Below are 11,918 nucleotides of genomic sequence, written 5' to 3' on the forward strand. Positions count from 1 at the left end.
GGATCAAGTCCATTTTGTTCCCATGAAAAAAGGTTATTTGTTTAAGTTGCCCAGAGCAATAGGTCCTTTCATTGTGAACACTAAACAAGCTGCTCAAGAGGTTGAGGGGCTATTTATTGCCATGTGTGTTTTACAGGTAGTTGAGTGGGCCTATGACCCTCACCAGGTTATTTCCAAGAGGAGGATGGAGAATGGGTATTCAACATTTGTACATGATAGTAGACCAGAAACAGAGAAGATGGAAAATGAACGTTTACTGGTCACCCAGGGGGTGGAGATTGAAACTCCTGGCATTTCAGAAAAGGGTGCCAAGAGGGCAAGAGAAAATTTTATCGACTTGGATGAAGAAGAAGAAGAAGCAACCAAAAGAGCTAAACTTTCAGATGTAGCGACTATAGCTCAACATGGCCTAATAATTCAATTAGGTGAAACATAGGGCACATCGGCCTCCCCATCTTCTAGAGAGCCTGCTCATGATCAGGTTCCTTTAATTCAAAATATGTTTGCTCAAATTGTTGAAAGAAATAAAAAGGTGCAAGTAAATATGGAGGCTCAAGCTGAGTCTCAAGTTGTTCCTGAACAAACAAGATTGTTATCTGATATGGACTTGGAGAGAAGTCAATTTAAAATTTCTTTCTATCATCCTACTGAGATGTCTATTAGATCTGCCAGCAGTTTCAAAACTGTTAATTTGACTGTTGGTACTCACAAGCTTTCCATGCTTGACAAGATAAACTTGCATATGAAAACTGGGAAATTGATTGTTAATGACTTACACAAGACTAATGCAGCTGCTATTAAAGCAGAGAAAATGTTGAAGAAGGTAATTCAACAACTGAAGTTGGAAAAAGCCAATTCTAGGGCCTTGAATGCCTAGGTAGAAGAATTGAAGAACATTATTGTCAAGATAGGTATCAACCCTGATGATCAACGTGTAGTACAAGAACTGTTGAAGTTTGCAAAGGCAGAGATTGGAGTTTTGAAGAAAAAGTTACATCTGCCTACAAGTGAACATCCCATTGCCGCAGGGATAGCTGAAGTAGAGAATGAAAAAGATAAGCTATTATAGGATGTATTGCAAAAAATTGAAGAAGTTTCTTTACTTAAAGAATCTTTGGATAAACTGCAACAACAAGTGATTTCTCATGATTGTACAATAGTCATGCCAGAAGATTCAGAAGCACAGGTATTAAAGCTGGCAACAGAGTTGAAAATGGTTGAGCATGATACCAAGAAAGTACAAAGGGAGTTGGAAACGGCCTGCAAATTGTTAAATTTGAGTGAATAAGAAGCAAAGACAGAAAAGGAGAATGCAAAGAAGTATCGGGAAAATTTATTAAGGACTGAAGAAGAGGTGAAAAGACTAAAAGAAAAATTCAAGGGTAATAAAATTTTATGGGATGAAATCGTAGAGATTATCAGCAACATCAGGGAGTTCCTTGTCATTATGTCTGATGAAAAAGCACTGGATAGAGATATGGAAGGTGAAGTTATGAAGGACAGGCAGAAAGATTTGGAAGATCAAAATTTGCTAAAAGAATGATAGATTTTATCAATTCCAAGTCTACTTCAGAGCTTAAAGAGCATGACCTTCCAAACTGGACGCCATGTGCAATTGATTTCAATAAAATGATTGTTAGAAATATCTACAGGAATACTACTGAAAAGAAGTTAAATGAGATGAAGGAAGTTGTCTCTAAGTTTAGCATATTGTTTGATAAAAGAGTGAGGGTGGGGCTTCCCTCTTGTTGGGATTTACAGGGAAATATGCTGCCATGGAAAACGTATGAAACTTTGTTGGTTGAAACAAAGAGCAAGATTGAAAATACTCATGAAAAGATAGCAGTACTGAAAGGAGCCACTATTGTAAACTATCTTGACAACAATACTGAAAGGAGCCACTATTGTAAACTATCTTCATAAAGATTTTAAACTTCTATGGATGATGCAAACTTTGTTTACAGATAAGCCTACTTATAGTAGGATTACAACATTCAGGATAGCACTTGGTAAACTAGAAGGAGCACCTAAATCAAATGTGCCACTGTGGAGAAAGTGCAAGGAATGGATGATAGAACAGGTGAAGGGTACACCAGCAGATAAGCCCGCTAAAATTTCATATTCAAACGGTGATCAACAATCACCAATCATAGTTTAATTTTTGTTATCTTATTTTCTGAGAAAGAGGTGTCTTTTACCCTCTAATGTAACATTTTAAAATGACTTTTACTTTAAGATAGTTAGATAAGCAGTTTGACAGTTTTGACAGTTACCAACTATCCCACGAATGTATAAAAAGATGAAAGGTTATGAAAAAAGGGTTGGATTTTGTTAGAAGAAAAGGCTGTACTATTTTTGTACTCGATAAATTGATGATTAATGAAAGAATCAAGAGTTTCCATACATGTTGGGTATGATTTTGTTATTTCTCCACTAAGTGTCATTTTGTTTATTCATCTCTTTAAATATGGTAATGAAGCTGCAAGTCTTTATTTACCTATGTAAATGAAGTTAAATTCCTTAAAGGGCGCTCCCATATTTAAAACCTCTTTCTATATGTTTCCTCTAAATTACAGAGAATAGTTCCTGTTAAACACAACATAGTGTCTTTAATTTCTTTACATATTCTTCACATCACACTCATATTCAACATCACATGGCATTTTGAGACTTTTTCAGTCATCTAAATATTGGGGTTTAAGGTCAAGTCTTTCAGATTCTTCAAATAGTGATTCAACAGTGATATAAGTGACAAACATAATAAATCATTAATGTCTTAGGCACAATTTCTCCACAGCGAGGAAATTGGTTTCCTAAGAGACAACAGTGTCAAAGATAGCAGTGTTCACACAGTTCAACTCCTGCTCAAATGTTCATTCATTGTTAGAGGTATTCATCATTCATATTGATGAGTATGTATTCTTGATCATGTAAAGGTTTTGATCATGAAGATGTGAGTGAGTATGAAGCTTATTAGAGGTATGTCCTTGCCACAAGTGTAGGCATAGTGATGTAAATGTTCGCAGAAGTTGTGATGTAAATACTTGTAAAAGTTGTGACATAAGTGCTTAAAGTTAATGTATTGCTGGTGTGTCTTGAGAGACATGATTGTTAGAGTATCAAAGTGTTTAGTAGCTACTAAGATTGCTAGTATATTTCCAGTCAAAGATGAACATAGTATACTAGTGTTCTTGAAAGAAAAATCAAGCAAAAACTAGAAGGAAATAGGATGTACACATTTGTCAATGAGAAGACCATGTATATACACATATTGTCTTTAAGGGAAACGTGTATGGATCCTGTAATGTGCAAAAATAAATCTATATTGTTTGGGCTTATGGAATCATTACAATTGGCTGATGTTACTCTTTTAAATAATATTTGGTGGACCATTATTTTTGTTTTGACATTCAAAATATAAAATGTGTCAAACGAATAGGTGGAATACAAAGAGATATCCTTTCATTTTAGATTCCTACATGGATCACTAACAATCAACAAGTGATGTATATAAACTATGTGCTTTTGGATAGTCAGATAGTTTTTTGGAAGATTGAGTTGTTGTGTGACCAAGTTTGTGGATTGTCTGGAAAAGAAAGAAAGAGAAAGAAGAGAAGATGTGAAGTAGAATTGAGAAAGAGGAGGCAACGCCAAAGTACAAAATAGAGACAACGACCAGGTAAACCAACAAAATAAATTTGTAATCTTCTTAAGGATTGTTGTCTCCTTTCAGGTAGTATTCTAAAAAAGAGTAGCTCAGAGCATGTAGAAGAGGGAGTAGGAGCTTCATAACAAGTTGTAGCTTGTAAAATAAAATCAAAGTAGAAACCTCTTGTAGGTAGAAGCATGCAAAAAATTGATGTAAGTGGGAGTGGGTGCTTCCAACAAGTTGTAGCTTGCAAAATATAAGAGGGGTTGGAGCCTCCTATAGGTGGGTGCCTACAAAATATTATGTAAAAAGGGATTGGGTTCTTGCTTTACATCACACCAACAAATTCATGGTTCTTCCCTTTATGGGTTTCCACTTATATTTGGTGTCTACATATGTTTCCATCGTTTGTTGTTTCTTATGTTGTGGTTTAATTTTTCTTATATGTTAAATATGTTATTCATGTGATGCACTACTACTCATCTCATAGTTCAAATAACTATTGAAAAGAAAAGTAAAAATTGTAAATTGATTACCATAAATGCATTATATCGATTCACACCCCCTCTTAGTATAGTCATGTTTCCAACTCAAAGTATCAGGGCAGGTTACTTTTGTATTAGCCCAATAGCTGGAAGGTATAGTTGGTTTAATTATGGATTATCAAAGTATTCATGTGCTTGGTGCTATCAACTTTCAGGAATCAAGAGAGGAGGTAAAGTCTAAACTGATAGCTTTTGGATTTGATGTTTGGAAGCTAGTATGTGATTTATATAGTAAAGATTCCCCTTAAAGTAAGAATAATAGTGGAATGCCAAGGATAAATGTACAATTCACAACAAACCTCAAAATATAGATCGTGAGATGATAATAGGTCTCAAATATGCAAAATAAATATGGGACAGGTTGCAGGTCATGCATGAAAGAGATGCCAGTAAAAGAAAAAGGACTCTCAGAAAGAAATTGTTTAGCCAAATGAGACTTGTTCTACTAGTGTGAAAGTACTTAATTGTCACGAAGATAAGTTAGTTGAAGACCAAGCCAAGCTTGACTTAGCCTTTTTTAAAATAGAAAGACTTACAAGTGAAAACATAGATCAAAATAAATTGTTGTAGATATGTAATGAGAAAGAGCATGATTTCAAAGAAGAAATCATTAGCTTGAGGACACAATTGGAAGAAGTGAGAAGAGTTGAAGAGGTAATCAACAACCAACTAAAGGAAAGAGATAAACAATGTGAAATATTAGAATAAGAGGTTGTCTTCATGAGAAATAAGTCAGAAAATAGTAAGAGCTCAAAGGTAGCCACAGAAGATAATAAAGCAACACCAAAAAGGCTTGTAGGAGAATATTCCATCAACATGATTAGCAAAGAAGAAAAAAAGAACAAGCATCAAAACTAGTAGCTGAGGAATGAGACTAAGAAAGTGTATTTTGAAAAATGCAATTTTCACCTAGAGATGAGTTTAGGAAGCCTGTAAGATTCCAAAGGAGGGATAACAATTCCTTTGCTCCCCTATTGGAAGATGTCAAGTGCTTCAATTGCCATAAACATGTGCATATAGCAGTTGAATGCACAATTATATCGACGTTTATCAACAAAAGATGCAACAAAAATGCAAGTTCCCTCAAGCAAGCAATCAATGAAGAACTTTACAAGAAGCTTGAGATACATTTGGTGATGTTGATGAACTTTTATCTCATTAAAAGCAAGGTTTGAGAGAAAAGGCATGGATGGTGTAGGAGTAGATGATGAAGGTTTCAAGAGGCTCGAGGATGATTTTGAGCCAAGTCTTTTGGAAAAAGAATACATGACAACAAAGGATGATCAAATTCATGAAATTGGCGTGCCAAAATGGTTTCAATTTTATGAAGAAATTATGTGCTCTTGGAATCAGTTTGGCATAATAGTGGTACAATGGTATGATAACCTGCCCTGTAATGAATATGAGGTTACAAATTAGAGGAGTTACCATGTGAACCTATGGTATCAGTTATAAGAGAAGGAGGAATCTCAAACATATGAAATATGTTATTTGTTAATGTCATATTGACATATACATAGAGGCTTCTGAAAATGCCAGAGAAGTTATCATATAGAAAGTTACAAGTTAGAAGATATGAGATTACAAGTCTAAATGTTACAAAGTCTACATTATAGAGTCTGGAGGATGGTTTCTACGTTTCAAAGGCAGATGATTACATAGTCTTCTTCATCACCTATGGCCGTGGAAATGTTGATCAATTTCATCCAAACATAGATAGGAATCGATGGATGTAATACAGTTTCAATTGGATTGGTGGAACTGAGATCATGGAAGATATACGTTACAGTGCAATATGAAAAAATATAAAGCATTACCTCTAGTAGACCTGTGGAACATTACACGATTTGGTGTGGAATGTTAGCAGGACATATAGAGAGATTGCAGAGCTTTTGTTACGATACATACAAATAGAGTGCAGATACTAGAATAGTTATGTTAGTCTGCGTTATTATAGTTAGTGAATACGAAGAACTCATTAGAACAAAAAATTCTTTGCTAGAGAGATCATTTTGGTGCAGCTACTCAAATTTCTTAGACATTGGCAGAGGTTTATGACATTTGTGGAGCGAATATTGCTCGATGTACGGGGAATATTGCTTTATGTTAACATGCCAAATAATATTGCTTGATTTTAACATGCCAAAGAATATGTGTGGGCTGAATATTGCTCAATGTTAGCATGCCAAATAATATTTCTCGATGTATGGCATTTGTGGACAACATGATGATGGAAAAGTTATCAACCACCCCTATTTTGTACTAGTTGTGCAGACTATACAACAAGGCGTTCCTTTGCTTGTTGATTGTCCTGCATACCTATAGAAAATATACTCTTTTGTGAACTGCCTATGAAAGTCTATAAAACTTCTATTCTTGTATTCAAGGATAAGGAAATATATGTCCAAGAATACTGTTGTTTCAGGTATCTATATTGCAAGCACAATCAAAGAAAAATGGTGAAGACTTAGGTAGAAAAATAAGTGAGTAATCTTTCGAACCAGAAGGCAACCACCATTCAATGTCCAACACCAATGTTTCTAAGACTTCATATTCTTGTCTTGTAATTCATAGGAACAAATGGTTGGGTTGCACTTCAATTCAAAGATTTTTCCTTGTCAGAGGATAAATTACATGAAAGTTGTTTAGAGGTTGTCATCATGATGTGTATCTTATATTATAAATGAAAAATTGTGCCTGGATATTTAAGTGAATACAATATTCTTTACCATGATGGTTATTTGTATTATTGATGTTTCTCAATTTGTAGACCTTGATCATCCACGCGCATTAGACTTTTTGCGTGAGGACTGCCTTCATGTCTCTAATTTCTTTGAGAAAATTGGAGTAGAAGTTATGGTTTTACGAGACCTTTTTTATTTTATGGTTGATCCATCTATTATGGATGAAGATATCGATGATTATATTAAAAATATGCAATAGAAAATGTAGAATAGGGGCATGCATTCCTCTACAACTGATGAAATTCCGAAATTTGTTTTTGTTTAGTCCTTCATCTTGAGAAAAATAGATCAGGTACAATATTTTGAAAAGTATATAGGTCGGATTACCAGTGGAAATAATACTAAAAAAATATACTATCGGTGCTCTTGCAACAAAGGTGAGTGGGAAATTGACATCTTTTAAGGGTCTCAAAGCTCCGTTGAGGGAGATTCATGGATACCTAGATCTAGTAGCTCATGGAAGGCTTCCACTTAACCATGAAATTATATATAATCTCCAGGGATACCTGGATCTAGTAGTTGATGGAAGGCTTCCACTTAACCATGAAATTATATACAATCTTCAATATGTATTAAATCTATTGCCAAAATTTAATGTTAATGAGTTAATGAAGGCTTTTGTAGCAAAAACAAATGACATGGTGTTGGTAATCTATCTTTCCTCTCTTATTCGAAGTGTCATTTCCGTTCATAATCCCATTAAAAACAAAATTATTAACAAGGAACATGAGAAAGTTGCAGATGCTTCATCCTCACCCATAATAGTTGCAACAAAGATTTAAGTAGATGCTTTTGCTTCCGTGACAGTAAGAAAGATTGTAGTTGGATTATTTTCAGAGGTTATCTTTTGCAGCTCAAAATATTAGAGCTTCTATGAAATTTTTTGTGGTAAGTGGAGAAATAAGGTTTCCTCAATGCACAAATGGAGAAAACTCCATAAAAACCCATCCAATTGTGCCATTTGAACCATGAATGTGTTCATTGACAATATTATATCTATTATAGAGTTGGTGATGTCATAAATTTGGTTCCATGAATGTTCAATCTTCTATCATGCTTGTCTTCTATATAGGACCTAAAAAAAAATCTTTAACATATATGGAGCTACGTACAACAATGGTTTCCCTATTTGTGCAAATAATGAAGTTTGTGGTCTTAAAATAGTTCTCTCCTTATTGATTTTCATTGTCCCTTTTGCCATTGATGTCAAAGGGGGAGGTTAGGAGCAATAAGAAGAAATAGGGAGGAATGCTTCTTAAGAAAAAATGTGGGAGGACTAAATCAGTGTTGTCATCAATGCCAAAGGGGGAGATTGTTGGTGAAGTTCTCATTAATAGCAAGGGTTTTTGAATGAACCTTCTTGTGTTGATCATTGTGTAATATGAAGCAATTTCTTGTCAGCATCCACATAAATTTTAAGGTTTAAAAGATGAAATTATGTCAAAGAGAACATTGTTCACCCAAGTTAGCGCCTACTTAGATGTTCATTTAGTATTAGAGGTATTCATCATTGATATTGCTGAATATGTATTATTTTTCCTATGTATGTATTGTTTCTCATGTAAATTCGTTGATCATGTAAGCTTTTGAGTGAGTATGAAGCTTGTTAGAAGTATGGTCTTGCAACAAGTGCAAACATAGTGATGTAAATGCTTGCAAATGTTGGGATGCAAATGCTTGCAAAAATTGTGGTGTAAATGCTTGAGGATAACGTATTTCTAGTGTGTCTTGAAAGATATGCTTGTCAGAGTATTGGAGTGTTTAGTTGCTACTAATATTGTTGATATATTGCCAGTCAAAGATGAGTGAAGCATATTGGTGTTCTTGAAAGAAACGGCAAGAAAAACCATAATGAAATAGAAAATACACATTTGTTCAATGAGAAGACCACATATATATGAGTATGCATCCTGCAATGTGCAAAAATAAATCTACATTGTTTTGTCTTATGTAATCATTACAATTAACTGATGTCACTCTTTTAAATAATATTTGGTGGACCATGATTTTTATTTTTCTTGTAAGATTGGTAGGACCTTTTCATTCATTCATTTTTAAAAAGCAGATTACATCCATGAAAGACATTCAATGGCGTCAACCTGCCAATTGGGAAGCCAAGTTTGTTGGCCATCGTGTATGCCATCCAAAATCTAAATAAATTAAGTCTGTCAAACAAATCTTTATATGACTGAGTGTCTGTAAACAGATTTTCACCTAACAAACTATAATAACTACTACTAACCAACATATACATCAGAAAATAAAAAAAAATAAGGAGTTTCTACATCGAAACTAACAACTAATCATCAAAGGAATCCATAGGAGTTGGGTCCTTAGTACTAGATCCTCGTAATTTCGATTGAGGGAGGCACGAAATGTGCTTCTCAATACGGTCAAGGCAAACATTCTGCTGCTGGATTTGAAATTGGACAAGTTGAAATTCTTTCTGAATTTCCTGGAAACCTGGATCAGATTTGACAGAACCTGTAGGAGAGGTCATAATATCTCTGGCCATAATGCTTTTCATCATCCAGTACAGATGAACAATTTTTTTATACTGGGTGGTACGCCAATGAGTGTGTCTGGGTTCTGGAACTAGGACTTGCTAGTCTTATAACTACACTTCAACTTCTTCCCGCTGATTGAGTTATGCTTCCCATGTCAAAATAATTTGTTTTACGTGGGTTGGGGTCCCTGTATTATATTCCTGGGCCGCCTCATTGACGATATGAGCATCCGACTTGTGGCTGCTTTTCTAAGGTGGTCGAGCGAAGGAAGAAACCTAACCACCTCAATTCCCCGACTTCTGCTGCAACCCCGACCCCCATTTCTAGATGAACCAACACCAGGGTAGGGAAAATCCATTTGAAATAGAAACCAGTCAATCAAATTACAAACTTTCAACTGAACAGGTCAAGCCACAAGCCAGGACTAGGTCGTCTACTCACAGGATAGGTGGTTACACAAGTTTTTAAAACTTGACACAATTACATAAAATAAGAGCAAGAAATGGACTGTGTTAGGATCGAGCCTTACATATACACTAAGAGTCGAAAAGGGCGGCCGCCGACGCCACTCTATTATAATAACAATCACTTCGTGCTCAATTGGGCCAGTAGATAGAGAGAATCCAGAGAGAGTCAGTTGCCTCAGAAGGGAGGTTCCACAAACCAGCTCCGCGAGCGGAATACCATTGAAAACCACACCTAACCATAAAAAAATAGAGAAGAAGATTTAAAGGACATTCCCTTGCTGAGGGCCAACAAATCACAAAGATATCCATTACCATCAGGCAGACAATCCTTCAACAGAAGACGAATAACCCAAATTTTTCCATTCATTCCCATTCGAAGCAATAGAATAACAAAGAAAACATACCCCGGCATAGAAACAACAAACACAACATAAAACGAAACCACATAAACTTTCCCACTTTCCGAAAAACCAATTCCTTTTCTTACAACATTCATTTCATAGAGATTGTCAACAAACCGTGGTCGAGGAAGGGAGAAAAGGAAAAAATCATATCCGACCAGGCATGCCATGGACCAAAGGTCAGTCACGCCCCGAGAGAAGAACTTCCTGACCATTCTTGCAGACAGAGGATTGAAAGTCGAGAGTTTGTGCTTACCTCTAGGAACTGAGCTCCAAAACAAGAAAATTGCATGAGTGGGACTCCACGCCCTCCCCACCTAGATTTTAAGAGCCCTGCAGCTCGTCGCTTCAACATTAAACCTTCCCATGCGCTCTGTCACCCCACTATCTTGATCGTACATGTGAGGGCAAGGGTCGAGCTGCCCTCCAGCCCTGTCACCAATCTTTTCATGCATGACGAAAATCTTGAGAGAGACAATGATTTGTATCACACCTCGATCAGGGGGGTAGACCATTAATTTTGTTTTGATATTCAAAATCTTAAAAATGTGAAACGAATATGTGAAATACAAAGAGACAACCTTTCATTTCAGATTCCTACATGGAACAATAACAATCAACAAGTCATGTATATAAATATATGTGCTTTTGGATGGCAGGATAGTTTTTTTGAAGATTGAGTTGTTGTGAGACCAAGTTTGTGGATTTCCCAGTAAAGAAAGAAAGAGAAAGAAGAGCATATGTGAAGCAGAATTGAGGAAGAGGAGGTTGAGACAAAGTACATAACAAAGATAAAGAGTAGGTTAACTAGAAAAATAAAATTGTAATCTTATCAAGGGATAGTTGTCTCCTTTCCAGTAGTAGCCTAAAAAAGAGCAGGTTAGAGCTTGTAGAAGGAGTAGGAGTTTCCCACCAAGTTGTAGGTTACAAAAGAAAATCGAGATAGAAGCCTCATGTAGGTAGATGCCTGCAGAAAATTGATGTATGTGGGAGTGGGTGCTTCCAACAAGTTGTATCTCACAAGATAGAAAAGAGGTTGGAGCCTACAAAAGATGATGTAAAAAGGGAGTGGGTGTTTACTTTATAACACAACAACAAATTCGTGGTTTTTCCATGTGCTGCCCTTATGCCTAGTTTCTTATGCTATGGTTTAATGTTGATTATATGTTAAATTTGCTATGGTTTAATGTTGCTTATATGTTAAACTTTATATTCATATGTTATAATAATAAATATGATAATATAGCCATTTATTTTAATTACTAAAAATTTAATTAGAAGAAAACAATAATTTAGATTACTAAAATTAAAAATTATTAATTAATTCAATTTAAAATCTATTCTACATTACAATATTCAAGCGGCTAAAATTTAGGAAGTTTTTTTGTTTTGCAATATGGCCCCTAATTTTTTGCAAAAACAAACAAATAGTAATAATTTCCAGTATTATTTCATAAAATTGAATTATTTTTAATATTATGTATATTTTTGAGTTAAGACTTATGTGATCCATAATAATTTTAATAACATCTTTCCGAAAAATCACATAAGAGATATTGTTGCTAACTAGTGGTTAGTGAGTAACAGCTAATTGACTAAATTTAA

The 11,918-nt window shown here is 35.1% G+C and overlaps 1 pseudogene; it reads left to right on the forward strand.

Moving 5' to 3' along the window:
• Positions 1 to 544: 544 nt before the first annotated feature.
• Positions 545 to 7,146, forward strand: LOC149173345 (uncharacterized; annotated as a pseudogene).
• The last annotated feature ends 4,772 nt before the right edge of the window (positions 7,147 to 11,918 follow it).

This window comes from Pinus tabuliformis, chromosome 4_2, assembly GCF_031772625.1.
Source record: "Pinus tabuliformis cultivar Carrire ecotype Pingquan chromosome 4_2, CPIR1, whole genome shotgun sequence".
Lineage (NCBI taxonomy): Eukaryota > Viridiplantae > Streptophyta > Pinopsida > Pinales > Pinaceae > Pinus > Pinus tabuliformis.